Below are 19,500 nucleotides of genomic sequence, written 5' to 3'. Positions count from 1 at the left end.
TGGGAGGGGGGTTCAGGATGGGGAACACATGTACACCCATGGCGGATTCATGTTGATGTATGGCAAAACCAGTACAATATTGTAAAGTAATTAGCATCCAATTAAAATAAATAAATTTATATTAAAAAAAAGAAAAGGAACAGAGCTTCTTAGAAAAAAAAATCAAAAAATCATTTATGTGCAAGGTTTTAAATTTATGGACTTCCCTGGTGGCTCAGATGGTAAAGCATCGGCCTACAATGCGGGAAACCCAGGTTCAATCCCTGGGTTGGGAAGATCCCCTGGAGAAGGAAATGGCAACCCACTCCAGTACTCTTGCCTGGAGAATCCCATGGATGGAGGAGCCTGGTAAGCTACAGTCCATGGGGTTGCAAAGAGTCTGACACGACTGAGTGACTTCACTTTCACTTTTCACTTTAAATTTATACCAAATTATCAGATTATCTAAAAACAGAATGTCTATTTGATTTATATTTGTATTTCTCTTAATACTTAATGCATTGCCCTGTAAGTGCTCAAGAAACACTCACTGAATGAATGAAAGATGGACAGCAAAACTACAGGCTAAGAGGTAGTTCTGCCTTATGAGGATGTGTTTGGTCCAAATGATGCAAAAAGCTGAGACTTCCAGATAGAATTGATCAGACTGTGAGAACACATAAATTCATGATGGGAAATCATTCTGGTCATGAGACAGTATTGGTCATCACTTTACTATATTGTAGAGAACAAATACATGGGTGAGGCCACATCACATACTCATGAACATATACCCGTGATGACCTGCTGCTACTGCTGCTAAGTCACTTCAGTCGTGTCCGACTCTGTGCGATCCCATAGACGGCAGCCCACCAGGCTCCCCCATCCCTGGGATTCTCCAGGCAAGAACACCGGAGTGGGTTGCCATTTCCTCCTCCAATGCAGGAAAGTGAAAAGTGAAAATGAAGTCGCTCAGTCATGTCCAACTCTTAGCGACCCCCTGGACTGCAGCCTGCCAGGATCCTCCGTCTACCCAGCCTTAAATATAACATAGTTAAAAAAATTGACTTTTATCCCCAAATAATGCAAATTTTTATTTTTAAAATTTTCAACCTTACAGAAGAATTACAAGAAGAATATCAGATAACCTTCATCTGATTCATCCATTGTTAACATTTTGCTACATCTGCTTTCTCCTTTTCTCTTTGTTTACTCAAGGGGATTCGGTAATGTAGGCATATGCTTTTAATACAAATAGTGATAAAATTGTGTTAATTTAAATAGAGTATTTTTAGAACAGTGTTACACTGTAAAGTAGTATAATTAACAAACCACAATAGCTTTGACTCATAGTTACTGCCCGACCCTGTTCCTACTGCATAGCGCTGTTATTCTCTTCCTGTATAGCCAACCCCACCAGGAGACTCAACGTCTTCCTGGTTGCCTCCATCCGCCCCTCAACTCTCCCCATACCTCCTCGACTCGCACCCGGCTCTCTTCTGCTCCTCCCACTTTGGTTAAGTGAATTTTTTCTCTGCCTCTTACTTTCTTCTAAGCCTTGTAAGAGGCAGGCTACAACTTCCTGTTTCCACTGACTAAACCAGCATCTTCCTTTTATTCAAAACTTTCCTTGAGTGCCATTTCCTGCCGGAAGTCAGCACAGATTGAATGAACAGAAGAGAATCTCCTCCCAAGAGAAACAGTCAGGAAAACAACCTCCCCTATCCCATAGCGCTGACAACAAATTCACCAAATAAGGAAAAGAAAGGGAGGTAATGGAAAAATTTTAAACAGCCATATTCCAAGATACCCATGAAAGAGAATGGGGAGTATGACTGGAATGTTCCCAGTCTCAACCTTTAGCCCCACCTCCCAGCTGCAGCTCAGACTCTTCTACTCTCTGGAGTCAAGTCTGACCACTGAGACAAGTACGTAGCTCTAGGCCAGTGACTCTCACTGGGTGATTCTGTCTTCTCCCAAACATAGGGTAATGCCTGGAGACATTTTTGACTGTCTCAAGCTGAAGGTGGGTTGGAATCCAGTGAGCAGAGGCTAGAATTTCTGCTAAATGCACAGTACAGTCCCCCACAACAAAGAATTATCTAGCCCCAAATGCCAGTAGTGCTGAGGTTGGGAAATTTAGCTCCAACTGGATCTTGGGGACACACCACCAGGCTATGCCCTGATCCTGGGCCCCTTTGTAAGTATTTTTTTTTTCTTCTCTGTGACTGAGTCTTTGTTTTATTAATTTGCTAGGAACCCTCTAGAATTAGAAACTGACTCTTCTTTAAAAAGTAACTTTATTACTAAAAAAAAAAAAAAATCTCGGTCAGTTTTTTGCATCCATCCCTCACCAAAACTGGAATCCCACCTCCTAACACTGCATTGGAACCACCAATGGGAAACATTATGCTCATGGGTGTCACTGGCACAGGTGCCCCTTTTGCAATTTGCAGTCTCTCGGAATTACCTGGTAGCCTGGGGGCAAGGCAGGGGTGGCTGAGAGGTAGAAGGTACCCAAAAGAGGTGGACTAGCCTGACAATCCTCACCAAGAGAAATGGTTCTCAGTTCTCTTCAGAGCTGAAATCTGAGTTCCACCCTTTCACTCCTACTCCATTCTTTCCTGAAGAGGTAGTTTCCTCACTTTTATAGGTAATTCTTACACCTCTGTATGTTTTGATGGGTCCAGGAAAAAAAAAGACTTGGCTACCTAGGAATAGAAGAGAATTTCATAATATAATAAAAGGAGTCTATCTAAAAAAAAAGAACCAACCCTGACCAGACTTCCCTGGTGGTGCAGTGGTTAAGAATCTGCCTACCAATGCAAGGGACACAGATTCCATCCCTGGTCTGAGAAGATCCCACATGTGGTGGAGCAACTCAGCCCATGTGCCACTGAGCCTCTGCTCTAGAGCCTAGAAGCCACAACTAGTGAAGCCCATGCACCTGGAGCCTATGCTCTGCAGCAAGAGAAGTCCAAACACTGAAACTAGAGAATAGCCCCAGTTTGCAGCAACTAGAGAAAAGCTGGAGCAGCAGCGAAGACCCAGCACAGCCAAAAATTAAATAAAACAAATAAGTCTCTTGGATTGCAAGGAGATCAAACCAGTCAATCCTAGAGGAAATCAACCCTGAATATCATTGGAGGGACTGATGCTGAGGCTAAAGCTCCAATACTTTGACCACATGATGGGAAGAGCCAACTCATTGGAAAAGTTCCTGATGCTGGGAAAGATGGAAGGCAGGAAGAGAAGGGGATGATAGAAGATGAGATGGTTGGATGGCATCACTGACTCAACGGACATGAGTTTGAGCAAGCTCCAGGAGATGGTGAAGGACAGGGAAGTCTGGCATGCTGAAGTCCATGGGGTACACGACTGAGTGACTGAAAACAGCAACAATACAAACAAACCTCGTTAACATCTTACTTGGTGACAAAATGTTAAACATTGGACTCCTCAGTTCAGGGAAACAACAATCGTTAGCTCTATTTGAAACTGACCTGGAAGTCCTAGTGATAAGGCAAGATAAAGAAATAAAAGATATAAAGATTGGTAAGAAAAAAGAAAAATTGACATTTGCAGAATCCACAGTTGTATTATATAAATACAACAAATATCTAGGAAGCTGATGTGCTAACCAGGACTTGAGAGTCTATTGGGCCACAACTGAAAGTGCTAACAGGATTTTAAAATACTAGGGAATGACACGGCCCAAGATTTCAGAAAGGCAGAATGAGGATTTCCGATCCCAGTGGAGCCAGAGGTCAGGATTGAGTTAGGGATCTATAAGATGAGCAAAAACACAAGAAAATCTAGAGCAGCCTAGATGGGTGGGAACGCCTGAATGGTTACCTAGGATGACCTTTAGCTTTTGCAGGTACTATATAAAGTCATCTGGTGTGGTGAGTGGATACGCTAGCTTTTAGGGTTGGGGTGAGGCCACAAGTTGCAGCAGCTCTTTGTATGTCATAATACCTACATAACTGACCTTTCACATCTGACTTGCTGCCTTACCATACACGTCTGACAGTGGAACTTGAAACACAGGGACACTGCCTAGGCATAAGACCTGAGCACAAGAATTTCCACTTCCTCCCCCATAAAACTCAACATGTGAGCATCTAAACTCCACAACAGTGACTTGTGTTTATCTGTTCCTCCCTTCCCCTACCTGGTATCTTCTCTGCCCAGCAAAACACTGGTTTAATTTTAAATCTTCAAAAAGAAAAAAAAAAAAACACTTCAGCACTATTATTTTCAGGAGACTCTGAGGAACATGTTTTGTTATTTGAAAGTTAGTTTTTTAAGGAAAAATCTATGCCATCCAAAATAGTGTTTCCAGAAAGCCATTCTATATATTTTTTCCTATCATCTTCAAAATTCAGGATGTAAAATTTCATTACAAAAGGGATTTTGGTCCTTTAATGAATCTGTGTTTTCTCAATAAACTGTAGTGGCTACTGTTCTTTAAAGGATAGTTTTTATACTGGCTGTGCTGCACAGCTTACAGAATCTTAGTTCCCCAAGCAGGGATTGAACCGCAACCCTCAGCAATGAGAACATGGAGTCCTAACCACAGGCCCTCCAGGGAATTCCCAAGAATAACATTTCTGAGTAATTAAAAAAATTTTTTTTAATATTTTCTAAATTTCTGATATAACTCATCATATTTTTCTGTTTATAAACTCGTAGAAGAGATGGTGTTTCCATGAATATCGTATCATTACTATTATCTGAACTTCTAATCCCTGGAACACGCCCTGGTTCTGTACACTTCAGAACCTTTATTTATACATGCTGCTTCCTTTATCTAGAATACCCTCCCTTTCTTGTATGGAGCATGGAAATAATAACAGTATCACTGACCTCATATGGTCGTTGTAAAGATTACAACGACCTTTTGAGCATGTTGACTTTTTGAGCACAGACTTTTGGGCCTTTATTAGGGAGAGCACTCTGGAGAGTGTTTGGCACATGAATATCAGTGTCAGCTGTTACTGTCAGTACTCTTTCAAGGCCTTGTTCAAATGCCACCTGGTTGTATAGAATGATTGGCTACTATCTCCCATAAGCCTTTTGAATATATTTTTCTGTTAAACACTTATCAACCTTATTGGACTATAAGCTACACAAAAGCAAGGAATGTGCTTTATGGTTCTTTATATTCTGAGCGTCTAGCAAGGTGTATGATGGTCCGGTATGAACAGAAGACTTCAGTGGGAATGACGAATATAAACATGAGTAGTGTTTATATTAATTAAATGGACTTTTTCAATATGACAAGGAAATTCTGGATTAATTGTTGTAACTAACTGCGATTATTCCTTTTCCTTTTCTTTATGCAAATCCGGGATTTCATTAAGAAAAGGGAAAGCTAAAATCATTTTTCTGAGTTCTCAGTAAACATATTTGCAATGGTAGAAATAGCTTCCCCAAGTAAATACTTGAACCTTATACCTCTTATGTTTGTTATGTGAAGGTGTTCTGATTGCAAAATTTTAGGGCACCCTCGTTGATCTTTTCCGGAGTAAATCTTAAACATTTTCATCTGGGCCAATAGAGAATCAACATCAGCAGTCCCATTGTCACAGAGCTGAATTATGGCGCTACCTAGTGGTCAAATTTTGGCACAGATTTTGCTGAAACTGGCTCAGGCTTTTCTAGGTTTTAATTTTAGTTTTTACATTGGCAATTGTTAAATGTCATCAGAAATCACTAAATATCTTGCTCTGTTTTTCCTGGTGTTTCTGAAGACTGTTCTATCTGTCGTTTATCCTCCGTTCTCCTAGTTCACACCTCTTCAGCAGAACTAAGAAGACATTAGGCAAGGTCGGTTATCAAGCTGCCAAAGTTAGCCCCTTTCTCCCTCAGAAAAACCTGGATCTTGACCGTCAGATTTCAGGACACAACTTTTTTGGGCTGTGATGTGAGAGGATAGGTCACCGTGTGCCCCATCTGAGTCCACGCACGTCTGGCAGGCAGCCCGTGGCAAGTACACCCTTCTTGCACACATTCTTCTAAACAATCATCTCTTTTCCCTCTTTTGAAACCAAACAATTCCCTCAAAAATACGGTTTGAGGCATAAAATAGGAAATAGTACTGAGCAAGCGGAAATGTTTTGCTTTAAATACTGAAGCCATTTGTTTACATTAAGAAATAGTCTGCATTCAAAGCCCATAATTGAAAAGAAACATGAATCATCAATCACAAGGAGACTTCATAGATAAGAAATAGGTGCTGGCCTGAACAATTGTATTAAATATGAACAACACTTCTTGGCAGCTTTTGCTGAGTCATTTTTCAGGAAGTGGGCTGTCCAGAAAGATTTCTACAAGAGGAACAATTGACAATATTTTCATATTAATAACCTGCAGTGACTTTATTGTTCTCAAAACTTTTGTTAATAAGTATTTTCCTGTTCAGCCAAAAAAAAAAATGAATCAAAAGACAAAGCTTAATCTGATTTATTTTTATATGTTTGGAATTCTTTTCTTCTGTAAGTGATATTAAATATATTTAAATAAGAGTTATAAAACATCCTCATTCATATAATATCAGGAAATATTTTATTCTGAATCTTTTTTGTTTTTTTAAAGCATATGTGCTATAGTATATACTGGGCTCATTCCTTAGAGTGATTCCAAATAATCATTTTGGATTCAAATTCCTTTCAAGGCAGTGGCCATGAAAGGTTTGAAGGCTCTGAGAGTTCTCTTGGTTACCCTCCTCAGATAAGGGACAATCAGGGTGGGCTCCTGGAAGCCAACTAAAAGATTGGGCCATTCATACAAAGTCCCCTCAGAAAACTCCAGTAAAACCAGAGAAGACAGACAGGGTCAGTGAGTTCCCTGGAGACTCCCAGGTAGACATATTTGGTGGTCCTGTGCGCCAGCACTGAGACTCTCTCTCTTAGTCTGTGACAAAGGGCTGAGGTCATCTGCCCACCAAGGGGACAGTAAATTGAAAAATAAGATCATTGTATGATTATGATTTCTGTTAGTATAAAAAATTATCATGCTTGTGGCCCTGACTTAACACAAATATATCTCCCACAACCTGCCCCCACTCTACCTGCCCCCACAGAAGCTCTGCTGAGAAAGCCTCCTCCCTTCACACGTGCAGTGCAGATTTCCTTCCATACTAGGTGATATGCAAAGCGGTCCAGTAGCAGAATCAAAGCAGGTTTCTGTGTAGCGTAACAGTTGCTCGCCCAGACTCCAGATCTGGATTTCCTGGGTTCAAATCCTACCTCTGCTAATTATTAACTATGTGACCTTGGGAACCTTCTGTGTCTTGAGTTTCCTTATATACATAATAGACAAGCCCTTATTTCATAGATTTGCTGGAAAAATTAAACTAAATAATGCAAATAAGTTCTTCAGTACAGTGTTAGGAAAGTAAAAAAATTTAAAAAGCATTGTGGAAGCGTTAGTATTATGCCATTGCTTAATGAGGAACCATATTATAAACCATTGAAGATCATTTGTATTTTTAAGTCAACTGTTTTATAATTTTGCTATAGTGAGTAGTATTGTTCTCCTATTTCCTTTATAATGGACAGGGGTAGATTTTCTCTGATGCTCAATGGTCAGAGTTTTGAAAATATCAGTGACCCATAAAGATGTTAGCAGACTACAATACTCTCACCTGCTAAGTCATTTCATGTGACTTAGAGTTGTGTCTGACTTTTTACAACCCTATGGACTGTAGGCCGCCAGGCTCCTCTGTCCATGGGATTCTCCAGGCAAGAATATTGGAGTGGGTTGCCATGCCCCACTCCAGGGGATCTTCCCGACCCAGGGATCAAACCTGCATCTTACAACTCCTGCATTGGCAGATGGTTTCTTTACCAATAGCACCCCTTGGGAAGCCCACAATACTCATATACCTAAATAAAGTTATTTCTTGTGTATTGATCTTTATGTTCTGTTAGTTTGCTCAGTTGCTCAGTCGTGCCCAACTCTTTAAGACCCTATGGACTATAGTGTAGGCTTCCCAAGTGGCGCTAGTGGTAAAGAACCCACCTGACAATGCAGGAGACATAAGAGACGTGGGTTGGATCCTTGGGTCAGGAAGATCTCCTGGAGGAGGACATGGAAACCCATTCCAGGATTCTTGCCTGGAGAATCCCATGGACAGAGGAGCCTGGTGGGCTGTGGTCTATAAGATTGCAAAGAGTTGGACATGACTGAAGCAACTTAACACTCACACACGAACTGTAGCCCACCAGGCTCCTCTGTCCATGGGATTTTCCCTATCAAGAATACTGGAGTGGGTTGCCATTTCCTCCTCCAGGGGATCTTCCTGACCCAGAGACCAAAGCTGCATCTCCTGTGTCTCCTGCACTGAAGGTGAATTTTTTACTGCTGAGCCACTTGAAAAGCTCTCTGTTAATTTACTGATTATTAAAAAGAAAACTATATATTTAAGAATCTACTCTATACTAACCCCCTGAGAACTCCACAAGGAGTGGAGAAATTTCTCCTTTATTACAACCAGACTGAGAGTAGGGGTCTGGGAGTGAGATACCCCAGTCCACACCCAGGATGGCATGTACATCTGCTGGGAGAATTTCCCTTGGGGTCTCAGTGTCAGGCTTTGAATGCAGATCCTAGGCACTCCTAGACACTCAACTAGAGCCAGACATCCTGGATTATGAAGTCAAGTGGGCTGTAGGAAGCATCACTATGAACAAAGCTAGTGGAGGTGACGGAATTCCAGCTGAGTTATTTCAAATCCTGAAAAATGATGCTGTTAAAGTGATGCCCTCAATATGTCAGCAAATTTGGAAAACTCAGCAGTGGCCACAGGACTGGAAAAGGTCGGTTTTCATTCAAATCCCAAAGAAGGGCAATGCCAAAGAATGTTCAAACTACCATACAATTGTATTCCTTTTACATGCTAGCAAGGTAATGCTCAAAATCCTTCAAGCTAGGCTTCAGAAGTACATCAACCAAGAACTTCCAGATGGACAAGTTTGGATTTAGAATAGGCAGAGAAACCAGAGATCAAATTGCCAGCATACACTGGATCATAGAAAAAGCAAGGGAATTCAAGAAAAACATCTACTTCTGCTTCATTGTGTGAATCACAACAAACCGTTAAAAAACTCTTAAAGAGATGGGACTATCAGACCACCTTATCTTCCTAAGAAATCTCTATCAGGTCAAGAAGCAACAGTTAGAGCTAGACATGGAACAATGAACTGGTTCAAAATTGGGAAAGGACTTCGTCAAGGCTGTATATTGTAACCCTGGTTGTTTAACTTATAGGCAGAGTATATCACATGAAATGCCGAGCTGGATTAAGCTGGAATCAAGATTGCTGGGAGAAATATCAACAACCTCAGATGTGCACATGATACCACTCTAATGGCAGAAAGCAAAGAGGAACTAAAGAGTCTTTTGATGAAGGTGAAAGGGGAGAGTGAAAAAGCTGGTTTAAAACTTAACATTCAAAAAACTAAGATCATGGCATCTGGTCCCATCACTTCATGGAAAATAGGGAAAAATGGAAACAGTGACAGACTTTATTTTCTTGGGCTCCAAAATCACTGCAGACAGTGAGTGCAGGCATGGAATTAAAAGATACTTGCTCCTTAGAAGAAAAGCTATGACAAAACCTAGAAAGCGTATTATAGGCAGAGCTATCACTTTGCCAACAAAGGTCCATATAGTTAAAGCTATGGTCTTTCCAGTAATAATGTACAGATGTGAGAGTTGGACCATAAAGAAGGCTGAGTGCTAAAGAATTGATGCTTTTGAACTGTGGTGCTGCAGAAGACTCTTGAGAGTCCCTTGGATAACAAGGAGATCAAACCAGTCAATCATCCTAAAGGAAATCAACTCTGAATATTCATTGGAAGAACTGATGCTGAAGCTGAAGCTCCAGTACTTTGGCTACCTGATGCTACTCATTGGAAAAACCCTGATGCTAGGAAAGATTGAGGGCAGGAGGAGAAGGAGGCGATAGAGGATGAGATAGTTGAATGGCATCACTGACTCAATGGACATTAGTTTGGGCAAACTCCGGGAGATGGTGAAGCACAGGGAAGCCTGGTGTGCTGCAGTCCATGGGGTCGCAAAGAGTCTGACGTGACTTAGTGACTGAACAACAATTGTCTACCTCCAGAGCTCATAACCACTATATGATACTGTCTTCCTTGCTCATTGAAGCTTCACAACCCAGGACCATCCCGTTTACCTGAATCTTAGAACCTTCCATTCTGTGGGCAACCCCAGAGTTGATCACCTATTTGGTCTATCTTAGGCTCCTGGAGTTTATTTTTAGAGATAAAGAAATGAATCAAGATTAGAAAAAAAGAGAATTCCCAGCATCAGGGCAGTCCAGTGGTTAGGACTCCAAGCTTCCGCTGGTGAAGATCCAGGTTCAATCCCTGGTCAGGAAACTAAGATTCTGTGAGCCACATGGAACAGTCAAAAAAAAAAAAAACATTAGAAAAAGAACCCCAAATCCCAGGAAAGAATCTCAAAATAAAAAGGACTAGATTAAATGCAATTTTACTGTTTCCTTTTCCACTTTGACATTCCCTAATGACCACTAAAGAAGGACTTCACTGAAAAGAAAGGGGAAAGCTGCCATTTTCTTGTAGTTTTCCTTCACATATCCCTGGCTTCTCCTTCTCAGCCTCCTTCTTAGGTTTCTTTTTGTCAGTCTGTCCCTTAAATGTAGCTGTTTCGCAGGAATCTGTCATCAACTACATTTTCTTCATACACCAGACTCCAAGAGTTCATCTTCTGCTTGTATGTTGACAAGTCCTAAAACCAAAGTCTTCAATTGCACATCTCTCCTAAGTTCCAAACTTCACTTCTAAAAACCTACATAACATCTCCACCAGAATATCGTGTCTCACTGGCATTTGACATTCAGCATGTCCCAAACTGAGCATACTAAACTTCTCTATCTTAGCCTATTTGAGCTGCTATAACAGCATACCATAGATTATGTGGCTTACACAACAAACATTTCTCCCAGTTTTAACGTCTGAGAAGTCCAAGATCAAAGCTAGCCTATCTTTGGTCTGGTAAGAGGTTACTTCCTGGTGCACTATGGCTGTCTTCTCTGTCTTCTCACCATGTCCTCATATGGTGGAGGGGGAGAGGGAGCCCTCTGGAGTCTCTTTTGTAAGGATGCTAATCAAATTCTTGCAGGCTCCACTTTCATGATCTACTCTCTTCCCAAAACCCATGACATTGAGGATTAGGTTTCAACATATGAATTCTGACGGGACACAAACATTCAGTCTACAGCACTCTCCTCCCACTGTAAGCCAATCTCCATACATCACACACCCATCTACTAATAACAATGATATTCTCGAAACAGATATTTTCAACCTACTCTTGCTCTCCAATCTTTGCCTATCTATGATCCATTAGCTCTGAGCCTGGTAACCTCAGTTCCTTTGTATATACTGTTTCTTCTGTCTGGAATGCCTTTCCATCTGTCTACGTGGTGAAAAATTTTTTTAAGTATTCTCTAAGACTCAACATAAATAGCCCCCTTCTCAAAGCCATCCCAGGTCTTGGATTGTACTTCATATGGGACATAATTTGGACCCAGGAGACATACCGATTTTATGTCCAATATAAACTATAAATTCTTTGAAGACCATCTCTGGTCTTATTTCCCTTGGTCCTATTCATGTTTGTAGTTCTCAGAGCACTTAGTTACAGGACCTCATACCCAGAATCCTCAACATATGTTTGCTAAAATAATCGATCAATGAATGCAGTAAAAAGGAATCATTGTGTTTTAAAGTGGTGAGCTATTTCCTCCTACACTCAATTCTTTGTCTTCAAATTTCCCATTACCTACTATCACTTTTCTGAATTGGTCACCACTCAGAAATTTTAATGTTGTAAACAGTCTACCTTGCAAAACATTTTGGAGTATATTTGGTTTATATGGCCTGACGCTATCTGGCCCCTTACAAGGACATCTATTGTAGAGCAAAAACCGAGGGAATGACTAATGTGAATTCCTTCACTTCAAACACACTATGATAAAAAGAAAAGTTTCCATTTATACCAGGTTTTGCAGGGCTGTGGTTCAGTAGGTGATCTGTATGCTTCCTTTTTACTTCCCAACACATGTGTTCCTTTGTTTCTCAGGAAGTAATCATCGTGTAGCCATGGAAATCAACGAGTGCAGAGGAAATGTTGCAGGGGAATAATGAAGCCAACTAACTCAACTCCACAAAAGCTGGTCACATCCTAAAATAATTAAAGTACAGCCATCCAAATGCTCTTAGAGGAAGTGTTAATCGGTGCTTGGTATTTTGACAATAACCTGTACAGTGTGTGAAAGCATTTCAAAAATTCTAAAGCATTTATAAAATGTAATATATTATCAAGATGAATGAACAAATATTAATTGAGTGACTACTATGAACTAGGCCCTTTCACAATATTCCTTCATTTTACCATCTCAACAGCTCTATGGAATAGCTATTTTGGATATTATTTCCATCTGTAGATTAAATAATAATAATAAAATGTAGACTCTAAGACCTGCCCAGAGACTTGTAAGAGACAAGCACTCAGTGGTAAGAGACAGCACTTGAAGAAGCATGCTCTTTCCACCAATCAGAATTTATCTTAGAGATGACCAATCAGAATTCACCATAGAACGAATACTGTTCCAGCCCATGGCCTGAATCCTAAGATGGACTCAGCACGGAACAAACCGCTTCCCAACCGATTTTGCACACTTGTGAGTAATATTCAACAGTTTATTTCTCTGCTTAATGAGGCCTGGAATTCAGGCCTCAGAGGCCTTGGAGGTGGATTGTGATTTGGAGGTTTAAGACCTTTCAATAACAGGAAAGAGCAAGACTATAAATTGTTTTCTTTTAAGGCATTTATAAGCCGACCAACGTCTCAGAGGGCGGCAGAGGGTGAGATGGTTAGATAGCATCACTGACTCAAAGGACATGAATTTGAGCAACCTCCAGGAGATAGTGAAGGACAGAGAAGCCTGGCATGCTGCAGTCCATGGGGTCACAAAGAGTCAGACGTGACTTAGCGACTGAACAACACCAACCAGCACCTCAGCAGTAACATTCCAACACAATGCAAGATTAGTACTGCTTTTCTTATAGTAGATTTTGTAATGTCATAATCTTTTTAAAGATCCAAAGTTTGTGTTATACAGAAATTTATCTTGAAATGATGTTTCAGAGGAAGGCATTGAGAATGCTAACAGTATTTTATTTATTTATTGCTAACAATATTTTAATCTTTATTTAGAATCTTAAAGTAATGGAACTTAGGGAAAACTTATGGACTCAGTCTCATAAGCCATACCTTGTAATTTATGCAAATTATATTATTAATTTAAGCCCTATACTGTATAGTATAAGTCTGTCATATTACTTAGGCTTCCTAGGTGGCTCAGTGGTAAAGAATCCACTTGCCAGTGCAGGAGACGCAGAAGACTTGGGTTCAATTCCTGGGTCAGGAAGATTCCCTGGAGAAGGAAATGACAACCCACTCCAGTATTCTTACCTAGAAAATTCTCACTCATTTTAAGACCAACCTATATAGTTCCCTGGAGAAGGAAATGGCAACCCACTCCAGTACTCTTACCTGGAGATTTCTATGGACAGAGGAGCCTGGCGGGCTATATAGTCCATGAGATCGCAAAGAATCAGACACAACTGTGTGACTTTCACTTTTCATATATATTTCAACACAGAAAAAATTCCCTCAGAAGTGCCAGAGGTACAAGTCAATTCCAAAGCTTTAATCATGTCATTACTGATAGTGGTAGGAATGTGTTAGTTAAAACTTGGAGAAATTTTTCTTTATCATAAGCAGTCAATCACTGTCATTTACTGAGGGCCAGTTTTGTGCTTAGCACTGTGCTGCTGCTGAGAAGTCGCTTCAGTCGTGTCCGACTCTGTGCAACCCCATAGACGGCAGCCCACCAGGCTCCCCCGTCCCTGGGATTCTCCAGGCAAGAACACTGGAGTGGGTTGCCATTTCCTTCTCCAATGCATGAAAGTGAAAAGTGAAAGGGAAGTCGCTCAGTCGTCTGACTCGTATCGACCCCATCGACTGCAGCCCACCAGGCTCCTCCGTCCGTGGGATTCTCCAGGCAAGAGCACAGTGCTAGGTTCTGTAAAAGATACAGAAGAAATATGTGGCTGCCACTTATGACAGGGTGAATTGGTAGAAATTATGTTGTTTCAAGTCACAGAAAAAGAGCCTACAAGTGGCCTTTGTTCTCTTGTGTAAATGAGTCCAGAGAAGGACTAGGACAGTCCAGGGCTGGTGTGTGCACTTATCTGCATGAGGTTGGGAAAGACAGAACAAAAGATATTTGCTCACAGGGCCATTTTGAAGGTAGTTATGATTCCATTAGAATGGAAAGAATGAGAATGGAGAGAGGAAGTATCTACATTAGCAGCCACCAAAGGCAACCAGGCAGAGGGACAGTAGAGCCCAGGCAAAAAGATCAAGGTCTTCAAAATGAAAGAACAGTTGAGTTTGAATCTCTGCTTTGCTACTTACTAGATACAATAGAAGCAGCAGGATCAACTAAAAGCTGGTTTGAACCAGCAAAGTAGTAGGGAGATGGGAGAAGTGGTCAGATTTTGAATCCATCTGAAGGTAGAACATGGGATTTGCTAATGGATTAGAATGTGACATATTAGATAAAAAGGGAGTCAAGGGTGATGCCAGGACTATTTTTATTTAAGCATCTAGGAAAATGGAATTGGCACTTACTGAGAAGGGGAACTGGAGAAGGCAACGGCACCCCACTCCAGTACTGTTGCCTGGAAAATCCCATGGATGGAGGAGCCTGGTGGGCTGCAGTCCATGGAGTCGCGAAGAGTCAGACACGACTGAGCGACTTCCTTTTACTTTTCACTTTCATTCATTGGAGAAGGAAATGGCAACCCACTTCAGTGTTCTTGCCTGGAGAATCCCAGGGACAGGGGAGCCTGGTGCGCTGCCGTCTGTGGGGTCACAGAGTCGGACATGACTGAAGTGACTTAGCAGCAGCAGCAGCAGAGAAGGGGAACAGTCTGGGAGGAGCAGTTTCCTGATGGCAGTAGCAGATCAGATGCTCAGATATTTATTAGACATCCTAGTGGAGATGTTAAGCTGGAAGTTGGGCATATGACCTGGAGCACAGGGAAGTATAGTATAGACTGCTGCTGCTGCTGCTGCTGCTGCTGCTGCTGCTGCTAAGTCACTTCAGTCGTGTCTGACTCTATGTGACCCCATAGACGGCAGCCCACCAGGCTCCCCCGTCCCTGGGATTCTCCAGACAAGAACACTAGAGTGGGTTGCCATTTCCTTCTCCAATGCATGAAAGTGAAAAGTGAAAGTGAAGTCGCTCAGTCGTGTCCGACTCTTAGCAACCCCATGGACTGCAGCCTAATCAATATATGTGAGTGCTAAATTGCTTCAGTCGTGTCTGACTGTTTGCAACCCTGTGGACTGTAGCCTGCCAGGCTCCTCTGTCCTTGGGATTTCCCAGGCAAGAATACTGGAGTGGGTTGCCATGCCATCCTCCAGGGAATCTTCCCGATCGGGGGATCAAACCTGCATCTCCTGCATTAGCAGGCCAGTTCTTTACTGCTAGCTCCACCTAGATACAGGGAGTATTTAAAGCCCTGAGATTAGATGAGATCATCAAGGCAATAAGTGTAGATGGAAAACAGAAGAGATCCTAGGACAGAATCCCTGGGCACTTCAACACAGAATGATCAACACTGGAGATCAAGAGATCTCCAACATTCAGTGATCTAGGAAACGGAAAGAATCAGGCAAAGAGAATGAGAAACAATGAAGTAAATGGGAAACCATGAGTGTAGTGTGAAGCCCTGTGATGGTGATATTTATTTGAGAAGGGAATGATTGTTTAAGATGTTGCTTGTAGTTTAATTAAGATGAGCAGTGAAAATCAACCACTGCATTAGCCTTGGTTGCCTTGTAAGAGTAGGCAGTCTCTTACATTCATCAGTTTTTAAGGCTAAAAGCCACATGTGTTTGGAATCTCATTAAGACTGTTACACAAGCAGCAAGCCTGCTCTTGCTCCAGCCCCACTCTTGCCTCGGGTATGGAAGGGAACGATCCATCAGTACCTCTCCAGCCAGGCTCTTTAAACAAGAGCAACGAAGAACGATGGACTGTGCAAGAAATGAAAGAAAAAAAAGCCCCAAATCAAACTTCTCAAGAGATTCATTCTTTCCGAGTGGGATGCCAGGACCCACTTTTTCCAGCCAGCGTATGACAAATGTATTCCCAAGCATCTTCATATCACTGGCTAACTTCACAAAAACATTGTGGAATCAAAAGAGCATTTACACCAGTGCTGCTGAAATTCTCCTTTCTCTTTCCCTGCCAGCCACTGAAAACCAAGGTTTCTCTTAGTATCTAAATTGATGACTCCATAGTTAGGCATCTTCAACTTCCCTTATACAAGTCTCTTGTCGGGAGTTTAGAATTCTTAAACCTTGTTTACTGAGCAATACAGGCCTAGAAAAAAAGAAATCATTAATCAATAGCTTTTTTTTTTTTTTTCAATTTCTTTTTAAAAAAATCCCCCAGGACCAAATATGGGACCAGGAACAGGAGTTCTGGGTAAATGTGAGTTTACTTGATTATAACAAAACCAGCAAGTATTGTGTTTTTCTTTCTTGAAACTTTTTTAAAGTCATTGGAAAAGTTTAATCACCAAATGCTACTCCTTTTCTCCTTTTAAGTCGAGTCCTACAATACTTACAACACTTGCCACCCTTCACAAATCCCAGATCCTATAAAAGGTTGAACTTAGATTATAAGGTAAAGATTTGCCATCAGAGAATGGAACTAAAATCAGAATGTCCCACTTCTGTGAGTTTAAGAAAAAGCCTTTAATGGTTCTTTTTAGTGTGGAGTTTGGGGTTGAGGAGTATTTAAAGCACTAAACTGTCTCTCCAGTATTTGAGGGGATTAGGTTTAGAGTTCATTGTGTTGACTGTCTTTTGAAAGATTAGATAGTTTAGTTAGGCTCCTACAGACCATGGAAATGTCTCAGTGTTTATTGACTGTCTGCAGTCATTATCAAAGACTCTGAACACAACGACACCTTGTAAACAGAAATCCCATTATTTTTGTGGTCCTGATAAGATTTACTGAGGATTTAATTTTTTTATGATTGACTGGCCAGTTAAAGATATTAATACAGTACAGGGACCTATGATAAATGAGTATGAATTCAGTCAACAGATTTGCCCTTTTATTTTGTTTGGAAACTACAATCTCCTCTTACTTGTATATTGTAGAAAGTTTTCTGTATAGTGCTATGTTTAAAAGTACTTAGGTATATTTGAATATGTTATATGTATTTCTACTAATCCTTCAGTGATCTGCAAGTGGATTTATGGTTTTAGAAAGATGACCCAAATCTTCCAGTATGTAAAAGAATTCCATGGATAGTGTATTAATTTAGTTTGGGAACATCATAAGGGCTTATGTGTTGGAAGGTTGGGACCCGCATTTTAAAATGCTTTAATCAGAGACTTCTCTGGAGTTCCAGTGGTTAAGAATCTGCCTTGCAATTAGGAGACATGGGTCTGATTTAAGATCTCACGTGCAAGGGGGCAACTAAATCAGTCTGCCGCAACTAGACAGAAGCCCGAGTGCCCCAGTGAAGATCCTGCATGCCACAGCTAAGACCCAAGGCAGAGAAAAAAAGTTTAATAAATATTAAAAATAAAGTGTTTTAATCCAACTAAAATGTGAGAAGTCAGGCAATATACATGTTGCGTTTGACCACGGGTAAAAATCCATGGGATCAGCATTATTTTGATCTCTGATGGGCGAGGGGAGAACTCCTATTCAAGCTTCCCTCCCCGCCCTCCAGTAAGATGTGTGCAAGATGGGAAAGGGTAAGAGAAGTAGGGTCTTCCTGGGGACCCATATGCAAGACTTCAAGAAAAGATGACTTCTACAACATTCGGCATTTAATGAAAGCAAGAAGGAGGCCAGCTGCAGGAAGTGTTGGAAGAAGGGTAAAGTTCAAGAAGAAAGCAGAAAGACAACTGTGATTAGACAGTTTTGCCTGGGAGCAGTAGAAAGTGTTCCCCGCCCCCCACCACCTTTGATTACTTCAGAATGAAACATAAATTACTTAACGCAGGACACAAAACCCTTACGATGAAACCCCAACACACCTTCACAGCCACAGCCCCAGCCTTTGATCCCAGCCATCATGCCCCAGCCTTTGCTTTCACTGCACCCTGCTTCCTCACCTCTTCACCCTGAACACCCAAATGTCAGCTCTCCTGCCCTGCCTTTGCAGACTCCTGCAGACACCTCTCTCACTTGCTCCACTATATTCATGGATTTTTCTTTATTCCTTTGTGTGTCCAGCTTCCCCACATCTGTAAGCTGCGTGGACAGGACTCACTCTTTCTTTACAACTCCAGAGGCCAGCATATATAGTATATGCTTAATACATGTGTAAGGAAGGAAGAAGGGAGACCTCTATCTATGCCTTTGCTTACACACCCGCCCCATTCTCTCTTCCAGTAGGAAGCTCACCCATCAGTCAAAAACCAACTGCTTTTTGAAGAGCCCCCTAACCAATGATCTCTCACTTCTTTAAACTCCCATAGCACCTCCGTGAGAATTACACAATTGACACTCTACAAACTTGTGTCCTCAGCTTAGTTGTGTTTTTATATATATATGCCATTTCCCCAAGCATAATCAAAGAGCTCTTTGCAAGTCTTTAACCGCCTTGCATTATCCACAGCGCCTAGCAGTACCCTGCTTAGGGTCGCTTCCTACTTCATGTTTGTTGAATAAGGAGGAGAGGGGAAAGGTCTGAAAAGTAGCCCAGGAAGGTGATTTTGAGAGTCACAGTGAAGGAGAAGCATACACAGGACAGCCCAGGCCAAGACAGACGTCAGGCATAAGGAGCAGCAGGCAGACTGCCCCCCAATCCTCAAGGACCTCAAAAAGGAGACAACGAAAGTCTACCAAGTGTTTAAGAAGGAGTGGGGGAGGGTAGGTATGCACTTAAGCCATGGCACTGCAAATAGGAACAAATGTTCACTATTGATTGCTGGAGACAAACCAGGCAAGGAGAATGTTAGAACAATGAGAACTCACTGAGCACCAATTATGTGCTAAGTGTGTAACATACATTTTTTTAAAACATCTTTTTTTTTTTTTTTTGGCCATCCCTCTAGGTTTGTGGGAACTTAGCTCCCTGACCAGAAATTGAACTCAGGCCACGCCACCACAGTGAAATTGCCAAGTCCTAAAAACTGGACAGTCAGGGAATTCCCTAAAACATCTTTATTGAGATAAAGTTCACATAGCATATAACCCACCAATTTAAAGTGTATGATTTAATGGTTTTTAGTGTATCCACAGAGTTGTGCAACCAACAGCAAAATCAATTTTAGAAAATACACGTCACCCCCAAAAGAAACATGGTTCCTATTTGTGGTCACTCCCCATTTCTCTTATACTGTCACCCCTCACTC

At 41.4% G+C, this 19,500-nt stretch overlaps 1 protein-coding gene and 1 long non-coding RNA gene across 3 annotated transcripts in view; one reads left to right on the top strand and one right to left on the bottom strand.

Moving 5' to 3' along the window:
- Positions 1-1,608, bottom strand: part of EXOC6 (exocyst complex component 6) — a 193,710-nt gene extending 192,102 nt beyond the window's left edge. For both annotated transcript variants that reach the window (XM_086378605.1, XM_086378608.1), the window contains exon 1: positions 1,453-1,608. The gene's annotated coding sequence lies outside the window, so the exon portion shown is untranslated. The remainder of the gene's footprint in view (positions 1-1,452) is intronic.
- Positions 1,609-12,643: 11,035 nt separating this feature from the next.
- Positions 12,644-19,500, top strand: part of LOC147344054 (uncharacterized) — a 28,657-nt gene continuing 21,800 nt past the window's right edge. The window contains exon 1 of the long non-coding RNA XR_015155648.1: positions 12,644-12,718. This is a non-coding gene — a long non-coding RNA (uncharacterized LOC147344054). The remainder of the gene's footprint in view (positions 12,719-19,500) is intronic.

Source organism: Bos grunniens, chromosome 26 (genome assembly GCF_055505025.1).
Source record: "Bos grunniens cultivar Pamir isolate PY7600 chromosome 26, Bosgru_T2T1.0, whole genome shotgun sequence".
Taxonomy (NCBI): domain Eukaryota; kingdom Metazoa; phylum Chordata; class Mammalia; order Artiodactyla; family Bovidae; genus Bos; species Bos grunniens.
The sequence above is the reverse complement of the archived record's forward strand: the minus strand, read 5'-3'. Positions and strand labels throughout refer to the sequence as shown.